The sequence below is a fragment of the Cervus canadensis genome, chromosome 7 (genome assembly GCF_019320065.1).
Source record: "Cervus canadensis isolate Bull #8, Minnesota chromosome 7, ASM1932006v1, whole genome shotgun sequence".
Classification (NCBI taxonomy): Eukaryota; Metazoa; Chordata; class Mammalia; order Artiodactyla; family Cervidae; genus Cervus; species Cervus canadensis.
This window is the reverse complement of record NC_057392.1, coordinates 20,601,066-20,615,596: the sequence shown is the minus strand read 5'-3', so window position 1 is coordinate 20,615,596 and position 14,531 is coordinate 20,601,066. Positions and strand designations below refer to the sequence as shown.

General features: G+C 42.9%; 1 long non-coding RNA gene across 1 annotated transcript; it reads left to right on the top strand.

The window, feature by feature from the left end:
* Positions 1 to 97: 97 nt before the first annotated feature.
* Positions 98 to 9,495, top strand: LOC122445385. Its single transcript, XR_006270523.1, has 3 exons — positions 98 to 342; positions 8,683 to 8,810; positions 9,441 to 9,495. It is a non-coding gene; the product is annotated as an uncharacterized LOC122445385 (long non-coding RNA).
* The last annotated feature ends 5,036 nt before the right edge of the window (positions 9,496 to 14,531 follow it).

The following is a 14,531-nucleotide window of genomic DNA, read 5'->3' as shown; positions in this document are numbered from 1 at the left end:
CGAAGACCTGCGCGCGCATCACCGCAGCCTCCAGGTTCCCGGCGGAGCAGCTCAGGGCCAGGCTCCCGGGAGGAGCCGCCAATCACAGGCGGAGGGTTTCCGCTGACCGCGGCCGCGCGGCAGGATGGGTGCTGGGCCGCCAAAGCGGTCTTTGTGGGTGTCATTTCCTGTCCTCCGACCGGCGTGGTCACCCTGCAGGGCAGCATCAGGTTGGACCGTGGACGCTCTTTGACCTGTGAGCACCGTAGTTCCAGAACCAAGGGGACGAGAAATGCAAGCTTTAGTTTACCTGTTTGTAGCACGCGGGGCAAAGACTCTCTCCTCCGAACCCTCCTCTGTTAGGTATAAACTTGGGTAGGGGTAGTTAGTTATTGACCTCCTTCTCACCCTGTCGATCGTGCCTTCACGCGTCTCTGCGGCATGCCTGGTCACTGGAAGTATCCCGTTCAAGAGGAGCGGACCCCTACCTCAGCTCCACCAGGAGAGGCCCTCCACTTGGCTGGAGACTCATTCGGGTGGCAAGATAAATGGGTAGAACAGGTCCAACAGGAAACCCTGCCCCATTTGGTTTAAAAAAAAAAAAAAGCAACCACATAGGATTAACAGAAACTGGTGACTAACAAGATTCTTGAGCTTGTCAGAGTAGCAGCTAAAGGAGGGACTTCCTTGGCAGTCTAGTGGTTAGGACTGTGCCCTTCCAATGCAGGGGGTGCAGGTTCCATCCTTGGTCAGAGAACTAAGATCCCACATGTTGTGGGCATGGCCAAAAAAAAACCTAGCTCAAGGAACAGCTTGCTGAAAGTTCTGCTTTTAACCTGCCTTCATTGACCACACTCACTTATTTACTTTTGACTCCTTTTTGTTGTTTTTTGGTCACTAAGTTGTGTCCGACTCTTTGTGACCCCATGGACTGCAGCACTCCAGGCTTCACTGTCCTTCACTATCTCTGGAAGTTTGCTCAAATGCATGTCCACTGTCGGTGATACTATCTAACCATCTTATCCTCTGCCACCCACTTCTCCTTTTGCCCTCAGTCTAGTGGCTCAGATGGTAAAAAATCTGCCTGCAGTGCAGGAGACGTGGGTTCGATTCCTGGGCCTGGAAGATCCCCTGGAGAAGTGAATGGCAACCTACTCAGGTATTCTTGCCTGGAAAATTCCATGGACAGAGGAACCTGGTGGGCTACCGTCCATGGGATCACCAAGAATCGGACATGACTGAGTGAGAAACACTTTCCCAGCATCAGGGTCTTTTCCAATGAGTCTGGTCTTTGCATTAGGTGGTCAAAATATTAACGCTTCAACTTCAGCATCAGTCCTTCCAATGTTGATTTTCTTTATGATGGACAGGTTTGATCTCCTTGCTGTCCACGGGACTCTCAAGAGTCTTCTCCAGAACCACAGTTCAAAAGCATCAATTCTTTGGCACTCAGCTTTCTTTATAGTCCACCTCTCACATCCATACTTGACTACTAGAAAAACCATAGCTTTGACTAGATGGACTTTGTTGGCAAAGTGATATCTTTGCTTTTTAATATGCTGTCTAGATTTGTTACAGCTTTCCATCCAAGGAGAAATCATCTTTTCATTTCATTTCATTTGACTCCTTAGCCACGCCAATAGAGAACAACTGTGACGTATGGTCACTACAATAGAACAGATTTTAGTTGTTTTCCAGGAAATTGGGGTGAACACCTGGTCAGTTCAAGCTGGTTAAGACTGGTTGGGATCACCAACCCTAAAACTGGGTCAGTGCCAGGTGTCTGATGAATGACCTTTTGACGTCAGTAAGCTGGAAACTCCACCCTCGGATCATGCTAAGGGCTTCCATTTTTGACCATGCCTCTCATGAAAAAGCATGCAAGTCAGAGACACCGGAGCCTCAACTGTTTCCTGATTCCAATCTTCCCCGTGCTTGAGATCACCTGCTTCCTTATCTCATAAATACCTCAAGCCCCTCAACATAGGACAGGCAGATTTAAGATTTGTTCTCTCATCTCCTCACTCGGCTGTCTTGTGAATGAGCCATTTCTCTGCTGCACACACTCTGTGTGTGCTGGAATTGCATACACAGTCTCAGCGTTTGGCCTCCTGCACATCACAGATGACCCTGGTTCAATAACACTCAGACCCTTGTCAAAGGGGACTTGAGTCAAGTGGATGCAATGGGACCTGCCACCGTCCACACTGGGAGGCAAGGACAAGGACTCAAGCCTTAGGGTAATAATGAGGAAGGTGTCCTCGTCACTGCAGAGAAAAGGAAGAAAACATGCAGATGGAAGAATCATCCTTTGCTCAAACCTAATTAACTGTTGCCTACAGGGGAAAGTTCAGGCTTGTCTTTGTGAATTTCGCTTATTTTATAGGTGATTAAGAATATGAAGGTGATAAACCACAGGATCTGAAATTGGAAAGTCCACATCACCCTCATTCTTGGGATCCAGACACCTTGGTTCTCTCCCACCAGCATTGGGGTAGACATCTGGCTTGGTTTCCAAGTGGCTTAGTGGTAAAGAATCCATCTGCTAGTGCAGGAGACTCAGAAGACCTGGGTTCAGTCCCTGGGTTGGGAAGATCCCCTGGAGGAGGAAATGGCAACCTACTCCAGTATTCTTGCCTGGAGAATCCCATGACAGAGGGGCCTGGCTGGCTACAGTCTGTGGGGTCGCAAAAGAGTTGGACAGGACAACAACAGACATCTTGAGTCCTAAGACTCAATAACAAGGAAAGCAAAAAGACCTCCTGCAGTTAATGAGGTGTGGTCATCAGCCAGAGTGGCTTGAGGAGGTGGTACTTTGAGGATAACCGTGGGAGGAAGTGACCCACTTGGGGGGGGGGGTGCATCTTGATGGTTTTTCAAAGAAGCGATATGATTATGGGTGTGAAGGTGACTATAGCAACCGTGTATAAGATCAGTGTCGACTGGAAAATAAAAATGTACAATGTGAGAGTTGGGAGTTAAGCTTTATTTGGGGAAAATGAGTGTAGCCTGGGAGACAACCTCTCAGATAACTGAGGAAGTTCTCTGAAGAGGTGGGGGGAGGTCAGTGTTATATATGATTTTAGTGAAGGGAGTTCAAGCACACATTTCAGCAGAGGCTCGCTGCTAGGGGCAGATGTCACTGTTAATGATTCTAGCGCTTTTCTAGATACAAGGAGATGGAAAAATTGGGCTCATACATTCTCCTGAAAATATCTACCTACCCAAAGCCCTGTTCTGCCAGTTTTTCCTGGAACACAGAGTGCCTTGTTCCTGATCTGCACCCTGAACTACTTCCACGGGGTATTGTGGCCCGTGACTTCATCCATGTAGAGGCAGATGTCAAGTGATGATTTGTAGTGAGCGCAAGTGCCTAAGCTTGAGGGCAGCAAGACCTCATTGGAAGCTGCTGCAGTCAGGTGAGGAGGCTACTACATTTGGCCAAAAGGAACAGAAACTGCAGGATCGGTGCAAGAGGCAAATAGAAAAATCAAGCGGAAGCCAGAGAAAGGGCCAGTGGTTTCACAAGGATTTGTGAATATGGGATTATATCCTATTTAATGGTCAGCTGGAAAACTGTAGACTAGATTTTGCTGACAGTGGGGCTGTTGCTCAGTTGTTAATTCTCTGCCCAGAGTCTTTCTGCGGGCACCAGTCACCTCTGCCTGAAGCTCTAGCAAGTGCTGACCCAGCATTTTTAGGCAAAACCTCAAAAATTGTTTGTCAATATTCCTTAATTAATCACATAAATTTATTTCTAAACTAGAAATCCCACCCACCCATCTTAAAAATCATCAACATGCCCACCCCACCCCCCAATCACTGGGCCACTTCCTCCCATGGTTACCCTCAATGTACCTCCACTTTGGCTGATGACCCCAACTCATTCACTGCAGTTTTGTTTTGTTTAAAAACTTTTTAAGATAAACTAAATAACTGGAACATCACTTGGACCAGTGATGGGTCCTGAACTCAAACAGGTGTTTGGGCCAAAAAGGAAAATAAAAACACTCAGCTATCACACCTTATGCATGTATGACCTCACTCTGCATTCTGAGTTTAGACATACATGCTTGGTAAGCCCCAAAGGAAATGTAATTTTTTAAGTTGAAGTATGGTTAATTAACAATGGTGTTAATTCCCATTATACAGCAAAGTGATTCAGACAGATTTTATATATATATATATATATATATATATATATATATATATAAACACATATTCTTTTAAAAATATTATTTTCCATTATGGCAAAGGAAATATGCATTATCCTATGTAAATAAATACAATTTAATTATGTGTCTTATATGAAGATTATTTTAAAAAAGCTTTCAGTAGCTGTGTAGTTTTTCTTATTTATTTATTTTGATTGGAGTAGAGTTGATTTACAGTGTTGTGTTAGTTTCAGGTATGCAGCAAACTGATTCAGCTTTATATGTAGGTATATTATAATAATATGGGTATATTCTCTTTCAGATGCTTTTCCCTTATAGGTTAACACAAAATATTGAGCATAGTTCCTTGTGTTATACAGTAGGTCCTTGTTGCTTATCTGTTTTATATATAGTAGTGTGTTTATAATAACTGTCATTTTAAACTATTGTTTACAATGATACATTATATGCCTTACTAAGTAAGGTAATTTTCTTATTTTATTTATTTTTTGGTTCTGCTGTGTCTTCGTTGTTGTGCATGGGCTTTCTCTTGTTGTAGAAAGTGGGGATTACTCTCTAGTTGTGTGTTCTCTTTTGCCGTGGCTTCTCTTGTTGCAGAGCACAGGCTCCAGGCACATGGGCTTCAGGAGCTGTGGCTCGTGGGCTCCAGAGTGCGGGCTCAGTGGTAATGGCACATGGGCTTGGTTGCTCTGCAGCATGTGGAATCCTCCTGTACCAAGGATCGATCCTGAGTCCTCTGCATTGGCAGGCATATTCTTATCCACTGTTACCACCAGGGAAGTCCGATAATTTTCTTTTTGATAAAATAACTTTAAAAAAACAGGTTGCTCAGCAAACAGGAAAAGTAAATTGAAAAGCTTTTATATAAGGAGAAAAGAAAATAAGTTGAAGTTAAAGTGCGTGCGAGCTCAGAGTCCGACTCTTTCCAACCCCAGGCTTTGCAATGCTAGGCTCCTCTGTCCACGGGATTCTCCAGGCAAGGATACTGGAGTGGGTTGCCATTTCTTCCTCCAGGGGATCTTCTGTACCCAGGGATCAAAACCGCCTGTCTCCCACGTCTCCTGAAATGGCAGGCAGATTCTTTACCACTGAGCCTCCTGAAGTTATATTGCATGTAGCTAAAACCATGTTTTAAAATATATGTAATGACTTCTGTTTCTAGCAGAATGTGGTCACTAGACATGATGAAAAACCCTGGAGTTACAGAACATGTAGCAGTGCTGGGTACAATGTACCAGCATACTATCAAATAACCAGCTCGGTTCTCATTCCAGTTCTGTTTTCTGTGATCCCTGTGGGTCCTTGTTCATACTTGCTGTGCAGGGATGTACTGGACGCTCGTGTTTCTGGGCTCTTCTCCTGGGGAATCCCCAAGTCCTGGGGTGAATGTGCATTCCTCCAAGTGGACTTGGGGTTTGCCTCCCAACTCTTCTAAGTGTTGCTTATCTTGCCCAAGTGAGATCATTTTTTTCATAGCTTGGAGTGTCCTGGACTACAGGAAGTGTGTGTCTCCAGGGGCCAAAAAAACAGAGAAGCCAGAAGCCACAAGAAGGCAGCACTGCCCTGGGAGCATTTGCTGATCTCAGTAAGCCAAAGTCTTGGTTTAACTGACATCAGGGTAAGAGGAGACAAGACTTTGGCCCTGTGAATACTTGGGAGTGACCTGGAGAGAATCAGAGGGAACCCTTGCAGAACTGACCCTCAGTGACAGGGTGAACCTGGGCAAAGCCACCCACTAGCAAAAAAAAAAATCTAGCAAAGAAAGGCCGCAGGAAATGTGTCTCTCAGGTGAGGAAAAATGTCTTAAGGTCTATTCTCTCTTGAGTCTGGGATTAGAAGACACGTATACCTCCCTTGGTTCAGGACATTCTAAGCTGTTTAATTACATTGAAATTAAAATTTCTCTTTAGGAAAGGGACTCTTGTGTTTGTTTTTTAGATTCCACATATAAATGAAATCATACAGTCTTTGTCTTCATCTGACATTTCACTTGGCATAATATCCTCAAGGTCCATCTGTTATTGCATAGACTACATCTTCAGCCATGTATCTGTAGATGGACACTAAGGTTATTTCCATGTCTTTGTTAGTCGCTCAGTTGTGTCTGACTCTTTGCGACCCCATGGACTGTAGCCCACCAGGTTCCTCTGTCCATGGGATTTCCCAGGCAAGTGGGTTGCCATTTCCTCCTCCAGGGGATCTTCCCAACCCAGGGATCGAACCCAGGTCTCCCACATTGCAGATGGACTCATTTCCATCTGAGCCACAAGGGAAGATTATTGTAAGTAATGCTGCTTTGAATAGGAGGAGGCAGTTATTTCTTCAACACAGTGATTTCATTTCCTTTGGGTTTATTTGCAGAAGTGGGATGGCTGGGTCCTGTGACAGTTCTACTTTTTATTCTTTGAGGAACTGTGCCAGTTTATTATGTTCCCACCAACAGTGTACAGGGGTTCCCTTTTGTCCACATTGTCAACAGCATTTGTACTTTCTTTTCTTCTTGATATTAGTCATTTTAACAGATGTGAAGTGCTGTCTCATTGTGGTTTTGATTTGCATTTCCCCGGTGATTAGTGACGTGAGCACCCTTTGATGTACCTGTTGGCCTTTTGAATATCTTCCTTGGAAAAATGTCTTTTCAGGTCTTTTGAGCATCTTTTAACTGGATTGTTTTCCTGCTGTTGAGTTGTATGAGTTTTTTATGTATTTTGGATGTTAACTCCTTATCAGATATATGATTTGCAAATATTTTGTCCCATTCAGTCAGTTGCCTTTTCCTTTTGTTGATTGTGTGTTTGCTGTGCAGACGCATTTTAGTTTGATGTGGTTTGACTTGCCTTTTTTTTTATTGCCTGTGCTTTTGGTGCCAGCCAATTAATCTCTTCCCAGACCAACGTCAAGGAGCTTCTTCCTTGGATGAAATGTTCTGTGTATATGTATTAGGTTCATCTGGTCTAAAGCATATTTCAAGACCTATGTTTATTTATTCATTTTCTGTCTGGATCACCTATCCATTGTTGAAACGGGGTACTGAAGTTCTCTATTGTTATTGTATTGCTGTCCACTTCTCCCTTCAGCTCTATTAATATTTGCTTAATATACTTAGATGCTCCAATACTGGATGGATCCAAATTATATCTTTATTTCTATCTATATCTATAACATGTGTATGTGTTGTATCTTCTTGATGAACTGACCCCTTTATAGTCATGTAATGATCTTCTTTGTCCCTTGTCACTTTCCTTTGTGACCTTGTGGGCTGAGATGTTCTCTCAGCTGTGCTACTTTAGGGCAGGAGTGATGCAGGTCATGTCAAACTGCTTCTGTTACCTTGTCCATGTCTTCAAAACACATTTATTCACTCTAAGTATGTGCTGGAGCTCATCCACTGGAAACCTGGAGTCCTACAAAAGCTGTTTTTCATGGGTGATTGTTTAAGACAGTGTTTTTCCATGGCTCCCAGACAACGGTCAAGAGGCCACAGGCTACTGCAGATCCCACAGCTGGGACTGAGGTCTGAATGTCTATTACCTGAGACCTGGGTGGACGAGACTTGCCTGGTTCCATGGCATATAGTACTGGATCCCAATTTTTACAACAGCACTTTTGTCTCTGAATGGATACTAAATTTTTGTTGTTGAGGTGGGGGACATGGTGAAAGATACTTTATTCAGCCCCATTGTTGACATCGCCACAAACTTTTTGGGGAGTGGAAATGGCAACCCACTCCAGTATTCTTGCCTGGAGAATCCCATGGACAGAGCCTGGTGGGCTACAGTCCATTAGGTCACAAAGAGTTGGACACGACTGAGCAATGGAAGAAGATAGAATAGCTCAGTTGGTAAAGAATCTGCCTGCAATGAAGGGGACCCTGGTTCAATTCCTGGGATGGGAAGATCCGTTGGAGAAGGGATAGGCTTCCCACTCCAGTATTCTTGGGCTTCCCTTGTGGCTCAGCTGATAAAGAATCTGCCTGTGATGCGGGAGACCTGGATTTGATCCCTGAGTTGGGAAGATCCCCTGGAGAAGGGATAGGCTACCCACTCCAGTATTCAGGCCTGGAGAATTCCGTGGACTGTACAGTATATGGGATCGCAGAGCGGAACACGACCGAGCCACTTTCACTTTCACTGGAACAAAGCGCCACCTGCTGGCCTAAGGGAAGTGGACAGTTTAAAGGCCTCTGGACTCCCAACTTGCTAAAGGCGGCATAGTTTAAGACAGCTGCTCAAAGGGCATATTTTCCAAAGTGACCAAAAAAAAAATGCTGGAAAAGGAGGGATATCCAGGATGGCAGATACAGCTTGGGGAACCCTCCCAGTAAGTGGAACTTGCTGACTCAGAGAACACTTTCTGTCCCTGTGTGCCCTGTGGTCATTTTCCCGGTGATTTCAGAATTGCTGTGGACCAGCGATTGTTCTGTGCATCCCATTCCTCCCCTTGTCAAATGGAAGCATTTATCCTGGTTGTCCTTCCTCCTTTTGCTGCTATGTGTTGGGCGTGTGGGACAGACCACTCCTGTTTGTAGTCTGCAGGTCTCTGGACCGAGAGGAGCCACACCTAAGGACCAGCATCCGACCTAGTATAGACCACGATACCCTGGACTTTAAACCTAGTGCTGGGACCAGATGAGACCTTGGGGGATCTTGGGAGGAGGTGAGACTTCTTCAGTTGCAGGGATGTGAACAATTGAGGCCAAAGAGTGGCCTGTGGCAAATTTGACTGAAAACTGGCCTTGGTTCTGAGAGGGTAACAGGCAGGAAGGCCAGGGGTCTCCAAATGGAGGAAATAGGCTGCAAGTGTCAGACATTTTTAATCTCTCTTAAGCGGCAGGAGGAAACAAACTAGCGATATTTTTTTCCTTCTCTATACAAATTTAAAAGGAAGTTTCTCTTAAAATACTGTGTTGCCATAATGACACCTGGTTTCACTTGAAGTTAACTATTCTCAAACCTTGAGTTAACCAATGCATTTTTCTTATGGAAATGTTTGTCTTAAGCTATGTTAATATACTATGCATTTACCACAGACTCTGTCTTCAAGTCAGTTCTGCCTAATGGCTCAGAACCTACTTGACAAACCAGTATGTTATACTCAGATATTGTTCCCCTAATCTATGTAAATGAAGCTATTTGTATGGTAATCTGCCCTTCTACAAGATTCAAGTCAATCGTTTTATGGCCTGAGATGAATCATCTGGTGCCAAGATTATCCCAAAATGCATCTTATGGATGAGGGGCCTGGTGCCATTCTGAGTTTTAAGACATTCCTTTCTTTCATTAACAGACTGCTGCTGCTGCTGCTAAGTCACTTCAGTCGTGTCTGACCCTGTGCGACCCCATAGACGGCAGCTCACCAGGCTCCCCCGTCCCTGGGATTCTCAAGGCAAGAACACTGGAGTGGGTTAACAGACTGCTAGTGACTATATAATATCCAGCTGAAGACTAGCAGGGGGGTACTCTTTCTGCCCCTTTCTGATGCCTATGTCAGAAGCTTTCCCTATCTCCTTTATACTTTAATAAAACTTTATTACACAAAAGCTCTGAGAGATCAAGCCTCGTCTCTGGCCCCGGACTGAGTTCTTCTCCTCTGGAAGCCAAGAATCCCGGCATCTTTTCATTCAGCAACAACCTTTCATCTCCCCACTCTTCCCTCTATTCAGGCTCTTGTGATGTGACTTTACAGCCCCTCTCATCAGGAGGGGGATTTATCCCTCCCATCCCTTGGATCTTGCTGCCCTTGTGACTTGCTTTGTCCAACAGAATATCAGAAGTAACAGTGTGGCAGCTTCAGCTCTGGGTCTTGTGAGGCTTTATGGGCCTTTTGTCCATTGTACCTGCCGTGTAGAAAGCCCCAGCATTCTTCTGGTGGATAAGAGGCCAGGTAGAGTAGAGATGAGCCACCCAGGCCATCGTAGACCACCCAGTTCTCTCTTTCAACCAAGAGGCAGGCCACATACACATAGGCCAAGGTGTAAACACCAGAAGAATCTCCCAACAAAGGCCAGCCCAAATGATGAATCTACGGAATCATGACCTAAATAAATGCTTATTGTTTTAGGCTGTCCAATTTTGTGTTTGTTATGTATTATGGTAATGGATAATGGATTTGTTGTTGTTCAGGTGCTAAGTCGTGTCTGACTCTTTGCAACCCCATGAGCTACAAGCATGCCAGGCTCTCCTGTCCATCACTGTCTCCCAGAGTTTGCTGAAATTCTTGTCTATTGAGTCAGTGATGCTATCTAATCATCTCATCCTCTGCTGCCCTCTTCTCCTGCCCTCAATCTTTCCCAGCATCAGGGTCTTTTTCAGTGAGTCAGCTCTTCGCATCAGGTGGCCAAAGTATTGGAGCTTCAGCTTCAGCATCAGTCCTTCCAATGAATATTCAGGAATGATTTCCTTTAGGACACTCAAGAGTCATCTCCAGCATCACAGTTTGAATACAGTTACTAATAACACTGCTACTGCTTTGAGAAAATTACCACAAGAGATGGTAGAAAGCTAAATGACACTCCATTTTTATCCATATGGTAAATGATTAATATGCCCTCATTGTTTTATAAATTTCAGAGAAGTAAAACTTGGTTATAATTTAGCCACATTAAGAAATTAATTTTTAAAAAGTCCAAATTATCCAGAAGTGAAATTTGAGTAGGGAGTTTTGGGTAATATGCTAGAAAAATTAGATAGTAAAATATCCAGGCATTATATTAATGCTAAAAATTATAGTTTACTTATATATAAAACAGTAATAATGATAAAAGCCATTTAAAACAGTACCCTTGTAGACGTACATTAACATCAGATAGCATACAACAAAATAAATATAAGTAGCACCATAAGAAACGAAAAAGAAAAGAGTGTGAAAATAAAAATAAGCTGAAAAACATTTCAATTTAGACTTGATTAAAATTAAAAAGTATGGACCTAGCAGAAGCAGAAGATATTAAAAAGAGGTGGCAAGAATACACAGAAAAACTATACAAAAAAGATGTTAATAACCCACATAACCAAGATGATGTGATCGGTCACCTAGAGCCAGACATCTCAGAGTGTGAAGTCAAGTGGGCCTTAGGAAGCATCATTATGAACAAAGCTATAGGAGGTGATGGAATTCCAGTGGAGCTATTTCAAATCCTAAAAGATGATGCTGTGAAAGTGCTGCACTCAATATGCCAGCAAATTTGGAAAACTCAGCCGTGGCCACAGGACTGGGGAAAGTCAGTTTTCATTCCAATCCCAAAGAAAAGCAGTGCTGAAGAATATTCAAACTACTGCACAATTGCATTCATCTCACACAATAGTAAAGTCATGCTCAAAATTCTCCGAGCGAGGCTTCAGTGTTCAGATGTTCTGGATTTAGAAAAGGCAGAGGAACCAGAGATCAAATTGCCAACATCCGCTGGATCATAGAAAAAGCCAGAGAATTCCAGAAAAATATCTACCTCTGCTTCATTGACTATGCCAAAGCTTTTGACTTTGTGGATCATAACAAACTGTGGAAAATGCTTCAAGAGATGGGAATACCTGACCACCTTACCTGCTTCCTGAGAAACCTGTATGTAGGTCAAGAAGCAACAGTTAGAACTGGACATGGAACAACAGACTGTTTCCAAATTGGGAAAGGAGTGCGTCAAAGGCTGTATATTGTCACCTTGCTTATTTAACTTATGTATAGAGTACATCATGCAAAATACCAGAGTGGATGAAGCACAACCTGGAATCAACATTGCCAGGAGAAACATCAATAACCTCAGATATGCAGATAACACCACCCTTATGGCAGAAAGTGAAGAGGAACTAAAGAGCCTCTTAATGAAAGTGAAAGAGGAGAGTGAAAAAACTGGCTTGAAACTACATTCAGAAAACTAAGATCATGTCATCTAATCCCATCACTTCATGGCAAATAGATGGGGAAACAGTGGAGACAGTGAGAGACTATATTTCTTGGGCTCCAAAATCACTGCAGATGGTGACTGCAGCCATGAAATTAATAGATACTTGCTCCTTGGAAGAAAAGCTATGACAAACCTAGACAGCGTATTAAAAAGCAGACATTACCTTGCTGACAAAAGTCCATATAGTCAAAGCTATGGTTTTTCCAGTAGTCAAGTGTGGATGTGGGAATTAGCTGAGCAATGGAGAATTGATGCTTTTGAACTGTGGTGTTGAAGAAGACTCTTGCTTGTTCCCTGGACATCAAGGAGACCAAATCAATCAATCCTAAAGGAAATTAGCCCTGAATATTCATTGGAAGGACTGATGCTCAAGCTGAAGCTCCAATCCTTTGGCCACCTGATGCAAAGAATTGACTCATTAGAAAAGACCCTGATGCTGGCAAAGACTGAAGGCAGGAGGAGAAGGGGACGAGAGAGGATGAGATGGTTGGATGGCATCACCGACTCAATGGACATGAGTCTGAGCAAGCCCTGGGAGTGGTGATAGACAGGGAAGTCTGGCATGCTGCAGTTCATGGGGTCGCATAGAGTTGTACATGACTGAGCAACTGAACTGAACTGAAAATGAAAAGGTAGGGTATAGTTTATGAAATTTGACTTAAAAAATCTTGAGAAAAATGTCTTATTGGCACAAGTATTGATTCTATTCAAATTCAAAGTGTGATGCAAGTGATTTATCATCTCAAAAAGATCATAATGATTAAGTTTTGTTCACATCTGATGGTTAGGCACAGATCTTTAAGTTTTCATTTATACATGTTCTGAGTCTTTTGATATAACGCAGGATTCCTCTTAAAGTTTATGTTTTGGTCTCCAATTATACTGCAGCTCCATAAAACTGTAATTATTTCTAGTGGTTGTAACCTATAACATGAAGATAATGAAGCTTCATGATCAATTTAAGTATGCAAATGACATTTAATTGTATTTGTAAGAGTATGTGTTATAGAACATTTAGGAAGATGTAACCCATAGTTGTAAGGAAAATTTAATTCGCTTGTGAGCCTGGTGATGACTGGCTGGCCATCTCTGGTCTTGGTATTGTTATCCCACCCAGAAGAGAAACTGTAAATTCACCTGCATGCCTGAAAAATACCCCAGGCCATGGACTTTCACTGTGCAGCCTAGGTTAGCTGAATAGAAAGGATGTTTATAGCAGATTCATTGTCAGAAACACTGTGAAGTCTCTTGCTTCCTGTGGTTACTGCCCAGTGTCAACCCCGCACTGAAACTCCCTTGCCATGGTCTCTGTGTTCCTCTCTGGTTTGTTTCCTGTCTCTCCTTCTCTTTCCCTCCCTCAGCCCTTGTGTTCTCTGTTCTGTGATACACAGACTCTCTTCCATCTTCTGCCTCCATGAAAGAAAGCCCCCTCCTCTTTTAGAAAATATTTTATTTTGTAAAACTTTTAATTTTATATTGAAGTATAGTTGATTAACAATGTTGTTTTAGTTTCCGGTGTAAAGCAAAGTGATTCTGTTATACATATACCTGTATGTATATGTATTCTGTTTCAAATTCCTTTCCCATTTAGGTTGTTATGTAACATTGAGCAGAGTTCCCAGTGCTATACAGTAGGTTCTTGTTGGTTATCCATTTTAAATGTAGCAGTGTGTACATGTCAACCCCAAACTCCCTAACGTTCCCTCTCCCCACCCTCCCTGCCTGGTAACCATAAATTTGTTCTCAAAGTCTAGGAGCCTGGTTTTGTTTTGTATAAGTTAATTTGTATCATTTTTTAAAAAGATTTCACATATAAGTGATATCATAAGATATTTATCTTTCTCTGACTTTACTCATCTCTAGATCCATCCATGTTGCTTCAGATGGCATTATTTTATTCTTTTTAATGGCTTAATAATATTCGATTGTATATATGTACCACATCTTTTCTATCTATTCCTTTGTTGATGGACATTTAAGCTGCTTCCATGTCTTGGCTATTGTAAACACTGTTGCAGTTTGGGTATGAAAACAGTAAAGAGGTTCCTTAAAAAACTAAAAACAGAGCTACCATATGATCCTGCAATCCTACTCTTGGGCATATAACCAGAAAAAATGGTCCAAAAGGGTACAAGCTTCTTTTACCTTACTGCCTTTCAGGAAGACTGGCTTTCCTCAAGAGTTTTGCTTTGCCACCTTTAAGTCTGGGTGTAAATTCAAACTTGAATCAATCCAGAGGTGGGATTTGAATCAGTCATAGTTTTCTATGCCTCATGCCTATGGTAATTCCTTCACTTAATGCAGAAACAGCTGATCCTTTAAGACAACTGGGCTTCCCCGGTGGCTCAGTGGTAAAGAATCTGCCTGCAACGAAGGAGATGTGGGTTCGATCCCTGGGTCTGGAAGATCTCTGGAGAAGGAAATGGCAACCCACTCCAGTATTCTTACCTGGGAAATCCCATGGACAGAGGAACCTCTCT